Raw genomic sequence first — 21,662 nt, 5'->3', positions numbered from 1 at the left:
GGCACTGTCAAACCAGCCACAGTTGGCTGTGGGGGCACTTTCCATCTGGGAGGCATCCCGATCCATGCGGAATTTCAGCAGGCAGCCGGGCACTCCAGGCCGCAAGGCCCTGGACATGAATCATGGTCTTTCCCCAGAGAAAGGAAAGTCACAAGGCCAGGTTCCTGATGTCATTTTGCAGGAGGCACATGGCACTGTCAAACCAGCCACAGGTGCCTGTGGGGGCACCTTGCATCTCGGCGGCATCCTGATCCATGCCGAATTCCAGCAGGCAGCCGGCCACTCCGGGCCATTAGACCTTGGACACGTACAATGGCCTTTCCCCAGAGAAATAAAAGTCACCCGGCCAGGTTCCTGATGTCAGTTTGCAGGAGGCACTTGGCACTGTCAAACCAGCCACAGTTGCCTGTGGGGGCTCCTTTCATCTGGGAGTTATCCGCATCCGTGCGGAATTTCAACAGGCAGCCAGCCACTCTGGGCCACCCGTCCATGGATAGGAACGAAAGGGTTTCCCCAGAGAAACAAAAGTCACCCGGCCAGGTTCCTGATGTCAGTTTGCAGGAGGCACTTGGCACTGTCAAACCAGCCACAGGTGCCTGTGGGGGCACTTTTCATCTGGGAGGCATCCTGATCCATGCGGAATTTCAGCAGGCAGCCGGCCACTCCGGGCCACTGGGCTCTGAACAAGAATGATGGCCTTTCCCCAGAGAAACAAAACTCACAAGGCCAGGTTCCTGATGTCAGTTTGCAGGAGGCACTTGGCACTGTCAAACCAGCCACAGTTGCCTGTGGTGGCACCTTACATCTGGGAGGTATCCTGATCCGTGTGGAATTTCAGCAGGCAGCAGGCAAGTACGGGCCACCGGGCCCTGGACATGAACCATGGCCTTTCCCCTGAGAAAGAAAATCACCAGGCCAGGTTCCTGATGTCAGTTTGCAGGAAGCACTTGGCACTGTCAAACCAGCCACAGTTGCCTCTGGGGGCACCTTTCATCTCGGCGGCATCCTGGTCCGTGCAGAATTTCAGCAGGGGGCCGGCCACTCAGGACACCAGGCTCAGGATATGAACCATGGCCTTTCCCCAGAGAAACAAAAGTCACCAGGCCAGGTTCCTGATGTCATTTTGCAGGAGGCACATGGCACTGTCAAACCAGCCACAGGTGCCTGTGGGGGCACTTTTCATCTGGGAGGCATCCCGATCCATGCGGAATTTCAGCAGGCAGCCGGCCACTCCAGGCCACCAGGCCCTGGACAAGAACCACGGCTGTTCCCTAGGGAAACAAAAGTCACCCGGCCAGGTTCCTGATGTCAGTTTGCAGGAGGCACTTGGCACTGTCAAACCAGCCACAGTTGCCTCTGGGGGCACTTTCCATCTGGGAGGCATCCCGATCCATGCGGAATTTCAGCAGGCAGCCGGCCACTCCGGGCCATTAGACCTTGGACACGTACAATGGCCTTTCCCCAGAGAAATAAAAGTCACCGGTCCAGGTTCCTGATGTCAGTTTGCAGGAGGCACTTGGCACTGTCAAACCAGCCACAGTTGCCTGTGGGGGCTCCTTTCATCTGGGAGTTATCCGCATCCGTGCGGAATTTCAACAGGCAGCCGGCCACTCCAGGCCACCTGGCCCTGGAGTGGAGCGATGGCTTTTCCCCAGAGAAACAAAAGTCACCCGGCCAGGTTCCTGATGTCAGTTTGCAGGAGGCACTTGGCACTGTCAAACCAGCCACACACACCTGTATGGGCACCTTGCATCTGGGAGGTATCCTCATCTGTGCGGAAGTTCAGCAGGCTGCCGGCCACACCAGGCCACCGGGCACTGGACACGAACGATGCCCTTTCCCGTGAGAAACAAAAGTCACCAGGCCAGGTTCCTGATGTCAGTTTGCAGGAGGCGCTTGGCACTGTCAAACCAGCCACAGTTGCCTGTGGTGGTACTTTCCATCTGGGAGGTATCTTCAACAGTGCGGAATTTCAGCAGGCAGCCAGCCACTCTGGACCACCCGTCCATGGATAGGAACGAAAGGCTTTCCCCAGAGAAACAAAACTCACAAGGCCAGGTTCCTGATGTCAGTTTGCAGGAGGCACTTGGCACTGTCAAACCAGCCACAGGTGCCTGTGGGGGCACTTTTCATCTGGGAGGCATCCTGATCCATGCGGAATTTCAGCAGGCAGCCGGCCACTCCGGGCCACTGGGCTCTGAACAAGAATGATGGCCTTTCCCCAGAGAAACAAAACTCACAAGGCCAGGTTCCTGATGTCAGTTTGCAGGAGGCACTTGGCACTGTCAAACCAGCCACAGTTGCCTGTGGTGGCACCTTACATCTGGGAGGTATCCTGATCCGTGTGGAATTTCAGCAGGCAGCAGGCAAGTACGGGCCACCGGGCCCTGGACATGAACCATGGCCTTTCCCCTGAGAAAGAAAATCACCAGGCCAGGTTCCTGATGTCAGTTTGCAGGAAGCACTTGGCACTGTCAAACCAGCCACAGTTGCCTCTGGGGGCACCTTTCATCTCGGCGGCATCCTGGTCCGTGCAGAATTTCAGCAGGGGGCCGGCCACTCAGGACACCAGGCTCAGGATATGAACCATGGCCTTTCCCCAGAGAAACAAAAGTCACCAGGCCAGGTTCCTGATGTCAGTTTGCAGGAGGCACTTGGCACTGTCAAACCAGCCACAGGTGCCTGTGGGGCACCTTGCATCTCGGAGGTATCCTGATCCGTGCGGAATTTCAGCAGTCAGCCGGCCACTTTGGGCCACAGTTTGTAGGATATGAACCATGGCCTTTCCCCAGAGAAACAAAAGTCACCAGGTCAGGTTCCTGATGTCAGTGTGCAGGAGGCACTTGGCACTGTCAAACCAGCCACAGGTGCCTGTGGGGGCACCTTGCATCTCGGCGGCATCCTGATCCATGCCGAATTCCAGCAGGCAGCCGGCCACTCCGGGCCATTAGACCTTGGACACGTACAATGGCCTTTCCCCAGAGAAATAAAAGTCACCAGGCCAGGTTCCTGATGTCAGTTTGCAGGAGGCACTTGGCACTGTCAAACCAGCCACAGTTGCCTGTGGGGGCTCCTTTCATCTGGGAGTTATCCGCATCCGTGCGGAATTTCAACAGGCAGCCGGCCACTCCAGGCCACCTGGCCCTGGAGTGGAGCGATGGCTTTTCCCCAGAGAAACAAAAGTCACCCGGCCAGGTTCCTGATGTCAGTTTGCAGGAGGCACTTGGCACTGTCAAACCAGCCACACGCACCTGTATGGGCACCTTGCATCTGGGAGGTATCCTCATCTGTGCGGAAGTTCAGCAGGCTGCCGGCCACACCAGGCCACCGGGCACTGGACACGAACGATGCCCTTTCCCGTGAGAAACAAAAGTCACCAGGCCAGGTTCCTGATGTCAGTTTGCAGGAGGCACTTGGCACTGTCAAACCAGCCACAGTTGCCTGTGGGGGCACTTTTCATCTGGGAGGCATCCCGATCCATGCGGAATTTCAGCAGGCAGCCGGCCACTCCGGGCCACCAGGCCCTGGACAAGAACCACGGCTTTTCCCTAGGGAAACAAAAGTCACCCGGCCAGGTTCCTGATGTCAGTTTGCAGGAGGCACTTGGCACTGTCAAACCAGCCACAGTTGGCTGTGGGGGCACTTTCCATCTGGGAGGCATCCCGATCCATGCGGAATTTCAGCAGGCAGCCGGGCACTCCAGGCCGCAAGGCCCTGGACATGAATCATGGTCTTTCCCCAGAGAAAGGAAAGTCACAAGGCCAGGTTCCTGATGTCATTTTGCAGGAGGCACATGGCACTGTCAAACCAGCCACAGGTGCCTGTGGGGGCACCTTGCATCTCGGCGGCATCCTGATCCATGCCGAATTCCAGCAGGCAGCCGGCCACTCCGGGCCATTAGACCTTGGACACGTACAATGGCCTTTCCCCAGAGAAATAAAAGTCACCGGGCCAGGTTCCTGATGTCAGTTTGCAGGAGGCACTTGGCACTGTCAAACCAGCCACAGTTGCCTGTGGGGGCTCCTTTCATCTGGGAGTTATCCGCATCCGTGCGGAATTTCAACAGGCAGCCAGCCACTCCAGGCCACCTGGCCTTGGAGTGGAGCGATGGCTTTTCCCCAGAGAAACAAAAGTCACCCGGCCAGGTTCCTGATATCAGTTTGCAGGAGGCACTTGGCACTGTCAAACCAGCCACACGCACCTGTATGGGCACCTTGCATCTGGGAGGTATCCTCATCTGTGCGGAAGTTCAGCAGGCTGCCGGCCACACCAGGCCACCGGGCAATGGACATGAACGATGCCCTTTCCCGTGAGAAACAAAAGTCACCAGGCCAGGTTCCTGATGTCAGTTTGCAGGAGGCGCTTGGCACTGTCAAACCAGCCACAGTTGCCTGTGGTGGTACTTTCCATCTGGGAGGTATCTTCAACAGTGCGGAATTTCAGCAGGCAGCCAGCCACTCTGGGCCACCCGTCCATGGATAGGAACGAAAGGCTTTCCCCAGAGAAACAAAACTCACAAGGCCAGGTTCCTGATGTCAGTTTGCAGGAGGCACTTGGCACTGTCAAACCAGCCACAGGTGCCTGTGGGGGCACTTTTCATCTGGGAGGCATCCTGATCCATGCGGAATTTCAGCAGGCAGCCGGCCACTCCGGGCCACTGGGCTCTGAACAAGAATGATGGCCTTTCCCCAGAGAAACAAAACTCACAAGGCCAGGTTCCTGATGTCAGTTTGCAGGAGGCACTTGGCACTGTCAAACCAGCCACAGTTGCCTGTGGTGGCACCTTACATCTGGGAGGTATCCTGATCCGTGTGGAATTTCAGCAGGCAGCAGGCAAGTACGGGCCACCGGGCCCTGGACATGAACCATGGCCTTTCCCCTGAGAAAGAAAATCACCAGGCCAGGTTCCTGATGTCAGTTTGCAGGAAGCACTTGGCACTGTCAAACCAGCCACAGTTGCCTCTGGGGGCACCTTTCATCTCGGCGGCATCCTGGTCCGTGCAGAATTTCAGCAGGGGGCCGGCCACTCAGGACACCAGGCTCAGGATATGAACCATGGCCTTTCCCCAGAGAAACAAAAGTCACCAGGCCAGGTTCCTGATGTCAGTTTGCAGGAGGCACTTGGCACTGTCAAACCAGCCACAGGTGCCTGTGGGGCACCTTGCATCTCGGAGGTATCCTGATCCGTGCGGAATTTCAGCAGTCAGCCGGCCACTTTGGGCCACAGTTTGTAGGATATGAACCATGGCCTTTCCCCAGAGAAACAAAAGTCACCAGGTCAGGTTCCTGATGTCAGTGTGCAGGAGGCACTTGGCACTGTCAAACCAGCCACAGGTGCCTGTGGGGGCACCTTGCATCTCGGCGGCATCCTGATCCATGCCGAATTCCAGCAGGCAGCCGGCCACTCCGGGCCATTAGACCTTGGACACGTACAATGGCCTTTCCCCAGAGAAATAAAAGTCACCAGGCCAGGTTCCTGATGTCAGTTTGCAGGAGGCACTTGGCACTGTCAAACCAGCCACAGTTGCCTGTGGGGGCTCCTTTCATCTGGGAGTTATCCGCATCCGTGCGGAATTTCAACAGGCAGCCGGCCACTCCAGGCCACCTGGCCCTGGAGTGGAGCGATGGCTTTTCCCCAGAGAAACAAAAGTCACCCGGCCAGGTTCCTGATGTCAGTTTGCAGGAGGCACTTGGCACTGTCAAACCAGCCACACGCACCTGTATGGGCACCTTGCATCTGGGAGGTATCCTCATCTGTGCGGAAGTTCAGCAGGCTGCCGGCCACACCAGGCCACCGGGCACTGGACACGAACGATGCCCTTTCCCGTGAGAAACAAAAGTCACCAGGCCAGGTTCCTGATGTCAGTTTGCAGGAGGCGCTTGGCACTGTCAAACCAGCCACAGTTGCCTGTGGTGGTACTTTCCATCTGGGAGGTATCTTCAACAGTGCGGAATTTCAGCAGGCAGCCAGCCACTCTGGGCCACCCGTCCATGGATAGGAATGAAAGGCTTTCCGCTGAGAAACAAAAGACACCAGGCCAGGTTCCTGATGTCAGTTTGCAGGAGGCACTTGGCACTGTCAAACCAGCCACAGGTGCCTGTGGGGGCACTTTTCATCTGGGAGGCATCCCGATCCATGCGGAATTTCAGCAGGCAGCCGGCCACTCCGGGCCACCAGGCCCTGGACAAGAACCACGGCTTTTCCCTAGGGAAACAAAAGTCACCCGGCCAGGTTCCTGATGTCAGTTTGCAGGAGGCACTTGGCACTGTCAAACCAGCCACAGTTGGCTGTGGGGGCACTTTCCATCTGGGAGGCATCCCGATCCATGCGGAATTTCAGCAGGCAGCCGGACACTCCAGGCCGCAAGGCCCTGGACATGAATCATGGTCTTTCCCCAGAGAAAGGAAAGTCACAAGGCCAGGTTCCTGATGTCATTTTGCAGGAGGCACATGGCACTGTCAAACCAGCCACAGGTGCCTGTGGGGGCACCTTGCATCTCGGCGGCATCCTGATCCATGCCGAATTCCAGCAGGCAGCCGGCCACTCCGGGCCATTAGACCTTGGACACGTACAATGGCCTTTCCCCAGAGAAATAAAAGTCACCAGGCCAGGTTCCTGATGTCAGTTTGCAGGAGGCACTTGGCACTGTCAAACCAGCCACAGTTGCCTGTGGGGGCTCCTTTCATCTGGGAGTTATCCGCATCCGTGCGGAATTTCAACAGGCAGCCGGCCACTCCAGGCCACCTGGCCTTGGAGTGGAGCGATGGCTTTTCCCCAGAGAAACAAAAGTCACCCGGCCAGGTTCCTGATGTCAGTTTGCAGGAGGCACTTGGCACTGTCAAACCAGCCACACGCACCTGTATGGGCACCTTGCATCTGGGAGGTATCCTCATCTGTGCGGAAGTTCAGCAGGCTGCCGGCCACACCAGGCCACCGGGCAATGGACATGAACGATGCCCTTTCCCGTGAGAAACAAAAGTCACCAGGCCAGGTTCCTGATGTCAGTTTGCAGGAGGCGCTTGGCACTGTCAAACCAGCCACAGTTGCCTGTGGGGGCACTTTTCATCTGGGAGTTATCCGCATCCGTGCGGAATTTCAACAGGCAGCCGGCCACTCCAGGCCACCTGGCCTTGGAGTGGAGCGATGGCTTTTCCCCAGAGAAACAAAAGTCACCCGGCCAGGTTCCTGATGTCAGTTTGCAGGAGGCACTTGGCACTGTCAAACCAGCCACACGCACCTGTATGGGCACCTTGCATCTGGGCGGTATCCTCATCTGTGCGGAAGTTCAGCAGGCTGCCGGCCACACCAGGCCACCGGGCACTGGACACGAACGATGCCCTTTCCCGTGAGAAACAAAAGTCACCAGGCCAGGTTCCTGATGTCAGTTTGCAGGAGGCGCTTGGCACTGTCAAACCAGCCACAGTTGCCTGTGGTGGTACTTTCCATCTGGGAGGTATCTTCAACAGTGCGGAATTTCAGCAGGCAGCCAGCCACTCTGGGCCACCCGTCCATGGATAGGAACGAAAGGCTTTCCCCAGAGAAACAAAACTCACAAGGCCAGGTTCCTGATGTCAGTTTGCAGGAGGCACTTGGCACTGTCAAACCAGCCACAGGTGCCTGTGGGGGCACTTTTCATCTGGGAGGCATCCTGATCCATGCGGAATTTCAGCAGGCAGCCGGCCACTCCGGGCCACTGGGCTCTGAACAAGAATGATGGCCTTTCCCCAGAGAAACAAAACTCACAAGGCCAGGTTCCTGATGTCAGTTTGCAGGAGGCACTTGGCACTGTCAAACCAGCCACAGTTGCCTGTGGTGGCACCTTACATCTGGGAGGTATCCTGATCCGTGTGGAATTTCAGCAGGCAGCAGGCAAGTACGGGCCACCGGGCCCTGGACATGAACCATGGCCTTTCCCCTGAGAAAGAAAATCACCAGGCCAGGTTTCTGATGTCAGTTTGCAGGAAGCACTTGGCACTGTCAAACCAGCCACAGTTGCCTCTGGGGGCACCTTTCATCTCGGCGGCATCCTGGTCCGTGCAGAATTTCAGCAGGGGGCCGGCCACTCAGGACACCAGGCTCAGGATATGAACCATGGCCTTTCCCCAGAGAAACAAAAGTCACCAGGCCAGGTTCCTGATGTCAGTTTGCAGGAGGCACTTGGCACTGTCAAACCAGCCACAGGTGCCTGTGGGGCACCTTGCATCTCGGAGGTATCCTGATCCGTGCGGAATTTCAGCAGTCAGCCGGCCACTTTGGGCCACAGTTTGTAGGATATGAATCATGGCCTTTCCCCAGAGAAACAAAAGTCACCAGGTCAGGTTCCTGATGTCAGTGTGCAGGAGGCACTTGGCACTGTCAAACCAGCCACAGTTGCCTGTGGGAGCACCTTGCATCTCGGCGGCATCCTGATCCATGCCGAATTCCAGCAGGCAGCCGGCCACTCCGGGCCATTAGACCTTGGACACGTACAATGGCCTTTCCCCAGAGAAATAAAAGTCACCAGGCCAGGTTCCTGATGTCAGTTTGCAGGAGGCACTTGGCACTGTCAAACCAGCCACAGTTGCCTGTGGGGGCTCCTTTCATCTGGGAGTTATCCGCATCCGTGCGGAATTTCAACAGGCAGCCGGCCACTCCAGGCCACCTGGCCCTGGAGTGGAGCGATGGCTTTTCCCCAGAGAAACAAAAGTCACCCGGCCAGGTTCCTGATGTCAGTTTGCAGGAGGCACTTGGCACTGTCAAACCAGCCACACGCACCTGTATGGGCACCTTGCATCTGGGCGGTATCCTCATCTGTGCGGAAGTTCAGCAGGCTGCCGGCCACACCAGGCCACCGGGCACTGGACACGAACGATGCCCTTTCCCGTGAGAAACAAAAGTCACCAGGCCAGGTTCCTGATGTCAGTTTGCAGGAGGCGCTTGGCACTGTCAAACCAGCCACAGTTGCCTGTGGTGGTACTTTCCATCTGGGAGGTATCTTCAACAGTGCGGAATTTCAGCAGGCAGCCAGCCACTCTGGGCCACCCGTCCATGGATAGGAACGAAAGGCTTTCCCCAGAGAAACAAAACTCACAAGGCCAGGTTTCTGATGTCAGTTTGCAGGAGGCACTTGGCACTGTCAAACCAGCCACAGGTGCCTGTGGGGGCACTTTTCATCTGGGAGGCATCCTGATCCATGCGGAATTTCAGCAGGCAGCCGGCCACTCCGGGCCACTGGGCTCTGAACAAGAATGATGGCCTTTCCCCAGAGAAACAAAACTCACAAGGCCAGGTTCCTGATGTCAGTTTGCAGGAGGCACTTGGCACTGTCAAACCAGCCACAGTTGCCTGTGGTGGCACCTTACATCTGGGAGGTATCCTGATCCGTGTGGAATTTCAGCAGGCAGCAGGCAAGTACGGGCCACCGGGCCCTGGACATGAACCATGGCCTTTCCCCTGAGAAAGAAAATCACCAGGCCAGGTTCCTGATGTCAGTTTGCAGGAAGCACTTGGCACTGTCAAACCAGCCACAGTTGCCTCTGGGGGCACCTTTCATCTCGGCGGCATCCTGGTCCGTGCAGAATTTCAGCAGGGGGCCGGCCACTCAGGACACCAGGCTCAGGATATGAACCATGGCCTTTCCCCAGAGAAACAAAAGTCACCAGGCCAGGTTCCTGATGTCAGTTTGCAGGAGGCACTTGGCACTGTCAAACCAGCCACAGGTGCCTGTGGGGCACCTTGCATCTGGGAGGTATCCTGATCCGTGCGGAATTTCAGCAGTCAGCCGGCCACTTTGGGCCACAGTTTGTAGGATATGAACCATGGCCTTTCCCCAGAGAAACAAAAGTCACCAGGTCAGGTTCCTGATGTCAGTGTGCAGGAGGCACTTGGCACTGTCAAACCAGCCACAGTTGCCTGTGGGGGCACCTTGCATCTCGGCGGCATCCTGATCCATGCCGAATTCCAGCAGGCAGCCGGCCACTCCGGGCCATTAGACCTTGGACACGTACAATGGCCTTTCCCCAGAGAAATAAAAGTCACCAGGCCAGGTTCCTGATGTCAGTTTGCAGGAGGCACTTGGCACTGTCAAACCAGCCACAGTTGCCTGTGGGGGCTCCTTTCATCTGGGAGTTATCCGCATCCGTGCGGAATTTCAACAGGCAGCCGGCCACTCCAGGCCACCTGGCCCTGGAGTGGAGCGATGGCTTTTCCCCAGAGAAACAAAAGTCACCCGGCCAGGTTCCTGATGTCAGTTTGCAGGAGGCACTTGGCACTGTCAAACCAGCCACACGCACCTGTATGGGCACCTTGCATCTGGGAGGTATCCTCATCTGTGCGGAAGTTCAGCAGGCAGCCGGCCACTCCGGGCCACCAGGCCCTGGACAAGAACCACGGCTTTTCCCTAGGGAAACAAAAGTCACCCGGCCAGGTTCCTGATGTCAGTTTGCAGGAGGCACTTGGCACTGTCAAACCAGCCACAGTTGGCTGTGGGGGCACTTTCCATCTGGGAGGCATCCCGATCCATGCGGAATTTCAGCAGGCAGCCGGGCACTCCAGGCCGCAAGGCCCTGGACATGAATCATGGTCTTTCCCCAGAGAAAGGAAAGTCACAAGGCCAGGTTCCTGATGTCATTTTGCAGGAGGCACATGGCACTGTCAAACCAGCCACAGGTGCCTGTGGGGGCACCTTGCATCTCGGCGGCATCCTGATCCATGCCGAATTCCAGCAGGCAGCCGGCCACTCCGGGCCATTAGACCTTGGACACGTACAATGGCCTTTCCCCAGAGAAATAAAAGTCACCAGGCCAGGTTCCTGATGTCAGTTTGCAGGAGGCACTTGGCACTGTCAAACCAGCCACAGTTGCCTGTGGGGGCTCCTTTCATCTGGGAGTTATCCGCATCCGTGCGGAATTTCAACAGGCAGCCGGCCACTCCAGGCCACCTGGCCTTGGAGTGGAGCGATGGCTTTTCCCCAGAGAAACAAAACTCACCCGGCCAGGTTCCTGATGTCAGTTTGCAGGAGGCACTTGGCACTGTCAAACCAGCCACACGCACCTGTATGGGCACCTTGCATCTGGGAGGTATCCTCATCTGTGCGGAAGTTCAGCAGGCTGCCGGCCACACCAGGCCACCGGGCAATGGACATGAACGATGCCCTTTCCCGTGAGAAACAAAAGTCACCAGGCCAGGTTCCTGATGTCAGTTTGCAGGAGGCGCTTGGCACTGTCAAACCAGCCACAGTTGCCTGTGGTGGTACTTTCCATCTGGGAGGTATCTTCAACAGTGCGGAATTTCAGCAGGCAGCCAGCCACTCTGGGCCACCCGTCCATGGATAGGAACGAAAGGCTTTCCCCAGAGAAACAAAACTCACCCGGCCAGGTTCCTGATGTCAGTTTGCAGGAGGCACTTGGCACTGTCAAACCAGCCACAGGTGCCTGTGGGGGCACTTTTCATCTGGGAGGCATCCTGATCCATGCGGAATTTCAGCAGGCAGCCGGCCACTCCGGGCCACTGGACTCTGAACAAGAATGATGGCCTTTCCCCAGAGAAACAAAAGTCACAAGGCCAGGTTTCTGATGTCAGTTTGCAGGAAGCACTTGGCACTGTCAAACCAGCCACAGTTGCCTCTGGGGGCACCTTTCATCTCGGCGGCATCCTGGTCCGTGCAGAATTTCAGCAGGGGGCCGGCCACTCAGGACACCAGGCTCAGGATATGAACCATGGCCTTTCCCCAGAGAAACAAAAGTCACCAGGCCAGGTTCCTGATGTCAGTTTGCAGGAGGCACTTGGCACTGTCAAACCAGCCACAGTTGCCTGTGGGGGCACCTTGCATCTCGGCGGCATCCTGATCCATGCCGAATTCCAGCAGGCAGCCGGCCACTCCGGGCCATTAGACCTTGGACACGTACAATGGCCTTTCCCCAGAGAAATAAAAGTCACCAGGCCAGGTTCCTGATGTCAGTTTGCAGGAGGCACTTGGCACTGTCAAACCAGCCACAGTTGCCTGTGGGGGCTCCTTTCATCTGGGAGTTATCCGCATCCGTGCGGAATTTCAACAGGCAGCCGGCCACTCCAGGCCACCTGGCCTTGGAGTGGAGCGATGGCTTTTCCCCAGAGAAACAAAACTCACCCGGCCAGGTTCCTGATGTCAGTTTGCAGGAGGCACTTGGCACTGTCAAACCAGCCACACGCACCTGTATGGGCACCTTGCATCTGGGAGGTATCCTCATCTGTGCGGAAGTTCAGCAGGCTGCCGGCCACACCAGGCCACCGGGCAATGGACATGAACGATGCCCTTTCCCGTGAGAAACAAAAGTCACCAGGCCAGGTTCCTGATGTCAGTTTGCAGGAGGCGCTTGGCACTGTCAAACCAGCCACAGTTGCCTGTGGTGGTACTTTCCATCTGGGAGGTATCTTCAACAGTGCGGAATTTCAGCAGGCAGCCAGCCACTCTGGGCCACCCGTCCATGGATAGGAACGAAAGGCTTTCCCCAGAGAAACAAAACTCACCCGGCCAGGTTCCTGATGTCAGTTTGCAGGAGGCACTTGGCACTGTCAAACCAGCCACAGTTGCCTGTGGGGGCACTTTTCATCTGGGAGTTATCCGCATCCGTGCGGAATTTCAACAGGCAGCCGGCCACTCCAGGCCACCTGGCCTTGGAGTGGAGCGATGGCTTTTCCCCAGAGAAACAAAAGTCACCCGGCCAGGTTCCTGATGTCAGTTTGCAGGAGGCACTTGGCACTGTCAAACCAGCCACACGCACCTGTATGGGCACCTTGCATCTGGGAGGTATCCTCATCTGTGCGGAAGTTCAGCAGGCTGCCGGCCACACCAGGCCACCGGGCACTGGACACGAACGATGCCCTTTCCCGTGAGAAACAAAAGTCACCAGGCCAGGTTCCTGATGTCAGTTTGCAGGAGGCGCTTGGCACTGTCAAACCAGCCACAGTTGCCTGTGGTGGTACTTTCCATCTGGGAGGTATCTTCAACAGTGCGGAATTTCAGCAGGCAGCCAGCCACTCTGGGCCACCCGTCCATGGATAGGAACGAAAGGCTTTCCCCAGAGAAACAAAACTCACAAGGCCAGGTTCCTGATGTCAGTTTGCAGGAGGCACTTGGCACTGTCAAACCAGCCACAGGTGCCTGTGGGGGCACTTTTCATCTGGGAGGCATCCTGATCCATGCGGAATTTCAGCAGGCAGCCGGCCACTCCGGGCCACTGGGCTCTGAACAAGAATGATGGCCTTTCCCCAGAGAAACAAAACTCACAAGGCCAGGTTCCTGATGTCAGTTTGCAGGAGGCACTTGGCACTGTCAAACCAGCCACAGTTGCCTGTGGTGGCACCTTACATCTGGGAGGTATCCTGATCCGTGTGGAATTTCAGCAGGCAGCAGGCAAGTACGGGCCACCGGGCCCTGGACATGAACCATGGCCTTTCCCCTGAGAAAGAAAATCACCAGGCCAGGTTTCTGATGTCAGTTTGCAGGAAGCACTTGGCACTGTCAAACCAGCCACAGTTGCCTCTGGGGGCACCTTTCATCTCGGCGGCATCCTGGTCCGTGCAGAATTTCAGCAGGGGGCCGGCCACTCAGGACACCAGGCTCAGGATATGAACCATGGCCTTTCCCCAGAGAAACAAAAGTCACCAGGCCAGGTTCCTGATGTCAGTTTGCAGGAGGCACTTGGCACTGTCAAACCAGCCACAGGTGCCTGTGGGGCACCTTGCATCTCGGAGGTATCCTGATCCGTGCGGAATTTCAGCAGTCAGCCGGCCACTTTGGGCCACAGTTTGTAGGATATGAACCATGGCCTTTCCCCAGTGAAACAAAAGTCACCAGGTCAGGTTCCTGATGTCAGTGTGCAGGAGGCACTTGGCACTGTCAAACCAGCCACAGTTGCCTGTGGGGGCACCTTGCATCTCGGCGGCATCCTGATCCATGCCGAATTCCAGCAGGCAGCCGGCCACTCCGGGCCATTAGACCTTGGACACGTACAATGGCCTTTCCCCAGAGAAATAAAAGTCACCAGGCCAGGTTCCTGATGTCAGTTTGCAGGAGGCACTTGGCACTGTCAAACCAGCCACAGTTGCCTGTGGGGGCTCCTTTCATCTGGGAGTTATCCGCATCCGTGCGGAATTTCAACAGGCAGCCGGCCACTCCAGGCCACCTGGCCTTGGAGTGGAGCGATGGCTTTTCCCCAGAGAAACAAAACTCACCCGGCCAGGTTCCTGATGTCAGTTTGCAGGAGGCACTTGGCACTGTCAAACCAGCCACACGCACCTGTATGGGCACCTTGCATCTGGGAGGTATCCTCATCTGTGCGGAAGTTCAGCAGGCTGCCGGCCACACCAGGCCACCGGGCAATGGACATGAACGATGCCCTTTCCCGTGAGAAACAAAAGTCACCAGGCCAGGTTCCTGATGTCAGTTTGCAGGAGGCGCTTGGCACTGTCAAACCAGCCACAGTTGCCTGTGGTGGTACTTTCCATCTGGGAGGTATCTTCAACAGTGCGGAATTTCAGCAGGCAGCCAGCCACTCTGGGCCACCCGTCCATGGATAGGAACGAAAGGCTTTCCCCAGAGAAACAAAACTCACCCGGCCAGGTTCCTGATGTCAGTTTGCAGGAGGCACTTGGCACTGTCAAACCAGCCACAGTTGCCTGTGGGGGCACTTTTCATCTGGGAGTTATCCGCATCCGTGCGGAATTTCAACAGGCAGCCGGCCACTCCAGGCCACCTGGCCTTGGAGTGGAGCGATGGCTTTTCCCCAGAGAAACAAAAGTCACCCGGCCAGGTTCCTGATGTCAGTTTGCAGGAGGCACTTGGCACTGTCAAACCAGCCACACGCACCTGTATGGGCACCTTGCATCTGGGAGGTATCCTCATCTGTGCGGAAGTTCAGCAGGCTGCCGGCCACACCAGGCCACCGGGCACTGGACACGAACGATGCCCTTTCCCGTGAGAAACAAAAGTCACCAGGCCAGGTTCCTGATGTCAGTTTGCAGGAGGCGCTTGGCACTGTCAAACCAGCCACAGTTGCCTGTGGTGGTACTTTCCATCTGGGAGGTATCTTCAACAGTGCGGAATTTCAGCAGGCAGCCAGCCACTCTGGGCCACCCGTCCATGGATAGGAACGAAAGGCTTTCCCCAGAGAAACAAAACTCACCCGGCCAGGTTCCTGATGTCAGTTTGCAGGAGGCACTTGGCACTGTCAAACCAGCCACAGGTGCCTGTGGGGGCACTTTTCATCTGGGAGGCATCCTGATCCATGCGGAATTTCAGCAGGCAGCCGGCCACTCCGGGCCACTGGGCTCTGAACAAGAATGATGGCCTTTCCCCAGAGAAACAAAAGTCACCAGGCCAGGTTCCTGATGTCAGTTTGCAGGAGGCACTTGGCACTGTCAAACCAGCCACAGGTGCCTGTGGGGCACCTTGCATCTCGGAGGTATCCTGATCCGTGCGGAATTTCAGCAGTCAGCCGGCCACTTTGGGCCACAGTTTGTAGGATATGAACCATGGCCTTTCCCCAGAGAAACAAAAGTCACCAGGTCAGGTTCCTGATGTCAGTGTGCAGGAGGCACTTGGCACTGTCAAACCAGCCACAGTTGCCTCTGGGGGCACCTTGCATCTCGGCGGCATCCTGATCCATGCCGAATTCCAGCAGGCAGCCGGCCACTCCGGGCCATTAGACCTTGGACACGTACAATGGCCTTTCCCCAGAGAAATAAAAGTCACCAGGCCAGGTTCCTGATGTCAGTTTGCAGGAGGCACTTGGCACTGTCAAACCAGCCACAGTTGCCTGTGGGGGCTCCTTTCATCTGGGAGTTATCCGCATCCGTGCGGAATTTCAACAGGCAGCCGGCCACTCCAGGCCACCTGGCCCTGGAGTGGAGCGATGGCTTTTCCCCAGAGAAACAAAAGTCACCCGGCCAGGTTCCTGATGTCAGTTTGCAGGAGGCACTTGGCACTGTCAAACCAGCCACACGCACCTGTATGGGCACCTTGCATCTGGGAGGTATCCTCATCTGTGCGGAAGTTCAGCAGGCTGCCGGCCACACCAGGCCACCGGGCACTGGACACGAACGATGCCCTTTCCCGTGAGAAACAAAAGTCACCAGGCCAGGTTCCTGATGTCAGTTTGCAGGAGGCGCTTGGCACTGTCAAACCAGCCACAGTTGCCTGTGGTGGTACTTTCCATCTGGGAGGTATCTTCAACAGTGCGGAATTTCAGCAGGCAGCCAGCCACTCTGGGCCACCCGTCCATGGATAGGAACGAAAGGCTTTCCCCAGAGAAACAAAACTCACAAGGCCAGGTTTCTGATGTCAGTTTGCAGGAGGCACTTGGCACTGTCAAACCAGCCACAGGTGCCTGTGGGGGCACTTTTCATCTGGGAGGCATCCTGATCCATGCGGAATTTCAGCAGGCAGCCGGCCACTCCGGGCCACTGGGCTCTGAACAAGAATGATGGCCTTTCCCCAGAGAAACAAAACTCACAAGGCCAGGTTCCTGATGTCAGTTTGCAGGAGGCACTTGGCACTGTCAAACCAGCCACAGTTGCCTGTGGTGGCACCTTACATCTGGGAGGTATCCTGATCCGTGTGGAATTTCAGCAGGCAGCAGGCAAGTACGGGCCACCGGGCCCTGGACATGAACCATGGCCTTTCCCCTGAGAAAGAAAATCACCAGGCCAGGTTCCTGATGTCAGTTTGCAGGAAGCACTTGGCACTGTCAAACCAGCCACAGTTGCCTCTGGGGGCACCTTTCATCTCGGCGGCATCCTGGTCCGTGCAGAATTTCAGCAGGGGGCCGGCCACTCAGGACACCAGGCTCAGGATATGAACCATGGCCTTTCCCCAGAGAAACAAAAGTCACCAGGCCAGGTTCCTGATGTCAGTTTGCAGGAGGCACTTGGCACTGTCAAACCAGCCACAGGTGCCTGTGGGGCACCTTGCATCTGGGAGGTATCCTGATCCGTGCGGAATTTCAGCAGTCAGCCGGCCACTTTGGGCCACAGTTTGTAGGATATGAACCATGGCCTTTCCCCAGAGAAACAAAAGTCACCAGGTCAGGTTCCTGATGTCAGTGTGCAGGAGGCACTTGGCACTGTCAAACCAGCCACAGTTGCCTGTGGGGGCACCTTGCATCTCGGCGGCATCCTGATCCATGCCGAATTCCAGCAGGCAGCCGGCCACTCCGGGCCATTAGACCTTGGACACGTACAATGGCCTTTCCCCAGAGAAATAAAAGTCACCAGGCCAGGTTCCTGATGTCAGTTTGCAGGAGGCACTTGGCACTGTCAAACCAGCCACAGTTGCCTGTGGGGGCTCCTTTCATCTGGGAGTTATCCGCATCCGTGCGGAATTTCAACAGGCAGCCGGCCACTCCAGGCCACCTGGCCCTGGAGTGGAGCGATGGCTTTTCCCCAGAGAAACAAAAGTCACCCGGCCAGGTTCCTGATGTCAGTTTGCAGGAGGCACTTGGCACTGTCAAACCAGCCACACGCACCTGTATGGGCACCTTGCATCTGGGAGGTATCCTCATCTGTGCGGAAGTTCAGCAGGCAGCCGGCCACTCCGGGCCACCAGGCCCTGGACAAGAACCACGGCTTTTCCCTAGGGAAACAAAAGTCACCCGGCCAGGTTCCTGATGTCAGTTTGCAGGAGGCACTTGGCACTGTCAAACCAGCCACAGTTGGCTGTGGGGGCACTTTCCATCTGGGAGGCATCCCGATCCATGCGGAATTTCAGCAGGCAGCCGGGCACTCCAGGCCGCAAGGCCCTGGACATGAATCATGGTCTTTCCCCAGAGAAAGGAAAGTCACAAGGCCAGGTTCCTGATGTCATTTTGCAGGAGGCACATGGCACTGTCAAACCAGCCACAGGTGCCTGTGGGGGCACCTTGCATCTCTGCGGCATCCTGATCCATGCCGAATTCCAGCAGGCAGCCGGCCACTCCGGGCCATTAGACCTTGGACACGTACAATGGCCTTTCCCCAGAGAAATAAAAGTCACCAGGCCAGGTTCCTGATGTCAGTTTGCAGGAGGCACTTGGCACTGTCAAACCAGCCACAGTTGCCTGTGGGGGCTCCTTTCATCTGGGAGTTATCCGCATCCGTGCGGAATTTCAACAGGCAGCCGGCCACTCCAGGCCACCTGGCCTTGGAGTGGAGCGATGGCTTTTCCCCAGAGAAACAAAAGTCACCCGGCCAGGTTCCTGATGTCAGTTTGCAGGAGGCACTTGGCACTGTCAAACCAGCCACACGCACCTGTATGGGCACCTTGCATCTGGGAGGTATCCTCATCTGTGCGGAAGTTCAGCAGGCTGCCGGCCACACCAGGCCACCGGGCAATGGACATGAACGATGCCCTTTCCCGTGAGAAACAAAAGTCACCAGGCCAGGTTCCTGATGTCAGTTTGCAGGAGGCGCTTGGCACTGTCAAACCAGCCACAGTTGCCTGTGGTGGTACTTTCCATCTGGGAGGTATCTTCAACAGTGCGGAATTTCAGCAGGCAGCCAGCCACTCTGGGCCACCCGTCCATGGATAGGAACGAAAGGCTTTCCCCAGAGAAACAAAACTCACCCGGCCAGGTTCCTGATGTCAGTTTGCAGGAGGCACTTGGCACTGTCAAACCAGCCACAGTTGCCTGTGGGGGCACTTTTCATCTGGGAGTTATCCGCATCCGTGCGGAATTTCAACAGGCAGCCGGCCACTCCAGGCCACCTGGCCTTGGAGTGGAGCGATGGCTTTTCCCCAGAGAAACAAAAGTCACCCGGCCAGGTTCCTGATGTCAGTTTGCAGGAGGCACTTGGCACTGTCAAACCAGCCACACGCACCTGTATGGGCACCTTGCATCTGGGAGGTATCCTCATCTGTGCGGAAGTTCAGCAGGCTGCCGGCCACACCAGGCCACCGGGCACTGGACACGAACGATGCCCTTTCCCGTGAGAAACAAAAGTCACCAGGCCAGGTTCCTGATGTCAGTTTGCAGGAGGCGCTTGGCACTGTCAAACCAGCCACAGTTGCCTGTGGTGGTACTTTCCATCTGGGAGGTATCTTCAACAGTGCGGAATTTCAGCAGGCAGCCAGCCACTCTGGGCCACCCGTCCATGGATAGGAACGAAAGGCTTTCCCCAGAGAAACAAAACTCACAAGGCCAGGTTCCTGATGTCAGTTTGCAGGAGGCACTTGGCACTGTCAAACCAGCCACAGGTGCCTGTGGGGGCACTTTTCATCTGGGAGGCATCCTGATCCATGCGGAATTTCAGCAGGCAGCCGGCCACTCCGGGCCACTGGGCTCTGAACAAGAATGATGGCCTTTCCCCAGAGAAACAAAACTCACAAGGCCAGGTTCCTGATGTCAGTTTGCAGGAGGCACTTGGCACTGTCAAACCAGCCACAGTTGCCTGTGGTGGCACCTTACATCTGGGAGGTATCCTGATCCGTGTGGAATTTCAGCAGGCAGCAGGCAAGTACGGGCCACCGGGCCCTGGACATGAACCATGGCCTTTCCCCTGAGAAAGAAAATCACCAGGCCAGGTTTCTGATGTCAGTTTGCAGGAAGCACTTGGCACTGTCAAACCAGCCACAGTTGCCTCTGGGGGCACCTTTCATCTCGGCGGCATCCTGGTCCGTGCAGAATTTCAGCAGGGGGCCGGCCACTCAGGACACCAGGCTCAGGATATGAACCATGGCCTTTCCCCAGAGAAACAAAAGTCACCAGGCCAGGTTCCTGATGTCAGTTTGCAGGAGGCACTTGGCACTGTCAAACCAGCCACAGGTGCCTGTGGGGCACCTTGCATCTCGGAGGTATCCTGATCCGTGCGGAATTTCAGCAGTCAGCCGGCCACTTTGGGCCACAGTTTGTAGGATATGAACCATGGCCTTTCCCCAGAGAAACAAAAGTCACCAGGTCAGGTTCCTGATGTCAGTGTGCAGGAGGCACTTGGCACTGTCAAACCAGCCACAGTTGCCTGTGGGGGCACCTTGCATCTCGGCGGCATCCTGATCCATGCCGAATTCCAGCAGGCAGCCGGCCACTCCGGGCCATTAGACCTTGGACACGTACAATGGCCTTTCCCCAGAGAAATAAAAGTCACCAGGCCAGGTTCCTGATGTCAGTTTGCAGGAGGCACTTGGCACTGTCAAACCAGCCACAGTTGCCTGTGGGGGCTCCTTTCATCTGGGAGTTATCCGCATCCGTGCGGAATTTCAACAGGCAGCCGGCCACTCCAGGCCACCTGGCCTTGGAGTGGAGCGATGGCTTTTCCCCAGAGAAACAAAAGTCACCCGGCCAGGTTCCTGATGTCAGTTTGCAGGAGGCACTTGGCACTGTCAAACCAGCCACACGCACCTGTATGGGCACCTTGCATCTGGGAGGTATCCTCATCTGTGCGGAAGTTCAGCAGGCTGCCGGCCACACCAGGCCACCGGGCAATGGACATGAACGATGCCCTTTCCCGTGAGAAACAAAAGTCACCAGGCCAGGTTCCTGATGTCAGTTTGCAGGAGGCGCTTGGCACTGTCAAACCAGCCACAGTTGCCTGTGGTGGTACTTTCCATCTGGGAGGTATCTTCAACAGTGCGGAATTTCAGCAGGCAGCCAGCCACTCTGGGCCACCCGTCCATGGATAGGAACGAAAGGCTTTCCCCAGAGAAACAAAACTCACCCGGCCAGGTTCCTGATGTCAGTTTGCAGGAGGCACTTGGCACTGTCAAACCAGCCACAGTTGCCTGTGGGGGCACTTTTCATCTGGGAGTTATCCGCATCCGTGCGGAATTTCAACAGGCAGCCGGCCACTCCAGGCCACCTGGCCTTGGAGTGGAGCGATGGCTTTTCCCCAGAGAAACAAAAGTCACCCGGCCAGGTTCCTGATGTCAGTTTGCAGGAGGCACTTGGCACTGTCAAACCAGCCACACGCACCTGTATGGGCACCTTGCATCTGGGAGGTATCCTCATCTGTGCGGAAGTTCAGCAGGCTGCCGGCCACACCAGGCCACCGGGCACTGGACACGAACGATGCCCTTTCCCGTGAGAAACAAAAGTCACCAGGCCAGGTTCCTGATGTCAGTTTGCAGGAGGCGCTTGGCACTGTCAAACCAGCCACAGTTGCCTGTGGTGGTACTTTCCATCTGGGAGGTATCTTCAACAGTGCGGAATTTCAGCAGGCAGCCAGCCACTCTGGGCCACCCGTCCATGGATAGGAACGAAAGGCTTTCCCCAGAGAAACAAAACTCACCCGGCCAGGTTCCTGATGTCAGTTTGCAGGAGGCACTTGGCACTGTCAAACCAGCCACAGGTGCCTGTGGGGGCACTTTTCATCTGGGAGGCATCCTGATCCATGCGGAATTTCAGCAGGCAGCCGGCCACTCCGGGCCACTGGGCACTGAACAAGAATGATGGCCTTTCCCCAGAGAAACAAAAGTCACCAGGCCAGGTTCCTGATGTCAGTTTGCAGGAGGCACTTGGCACTGTCAAACCAGCCACAGGTGCCTGTGGGGCACCTTGCATCTCGGAGGTATCCTGATCCGTGCGGAATTTCAGCAGTCAGCCGGCCACTTTGGGCCACAGTTTGTAGGATATGAACCATGGCCTTTCCCCAGAGAAACAAAAGTCACCAGGTCAGGTTCCTGATGTCAGTGTGCAGGAGGCACTTGGCACTGTCAAACCAGCCACAGTTGCCT

This window comes from Passer domesticus, chromosome 7 (assembly GCF_036417665.1).
Source record: "Passer domesticus isolate bPasDom1 chromosome 7, bPasDom1.hap1, whole genome shotgun sequence".
NCBI lineage: Eukaryota > Metazoa > Chordata > Aves > Passeriformes > Passeridae > Passer > Passer domesticus.
This window is presented reverse-complemented; position numbering follows the sequence as displayed.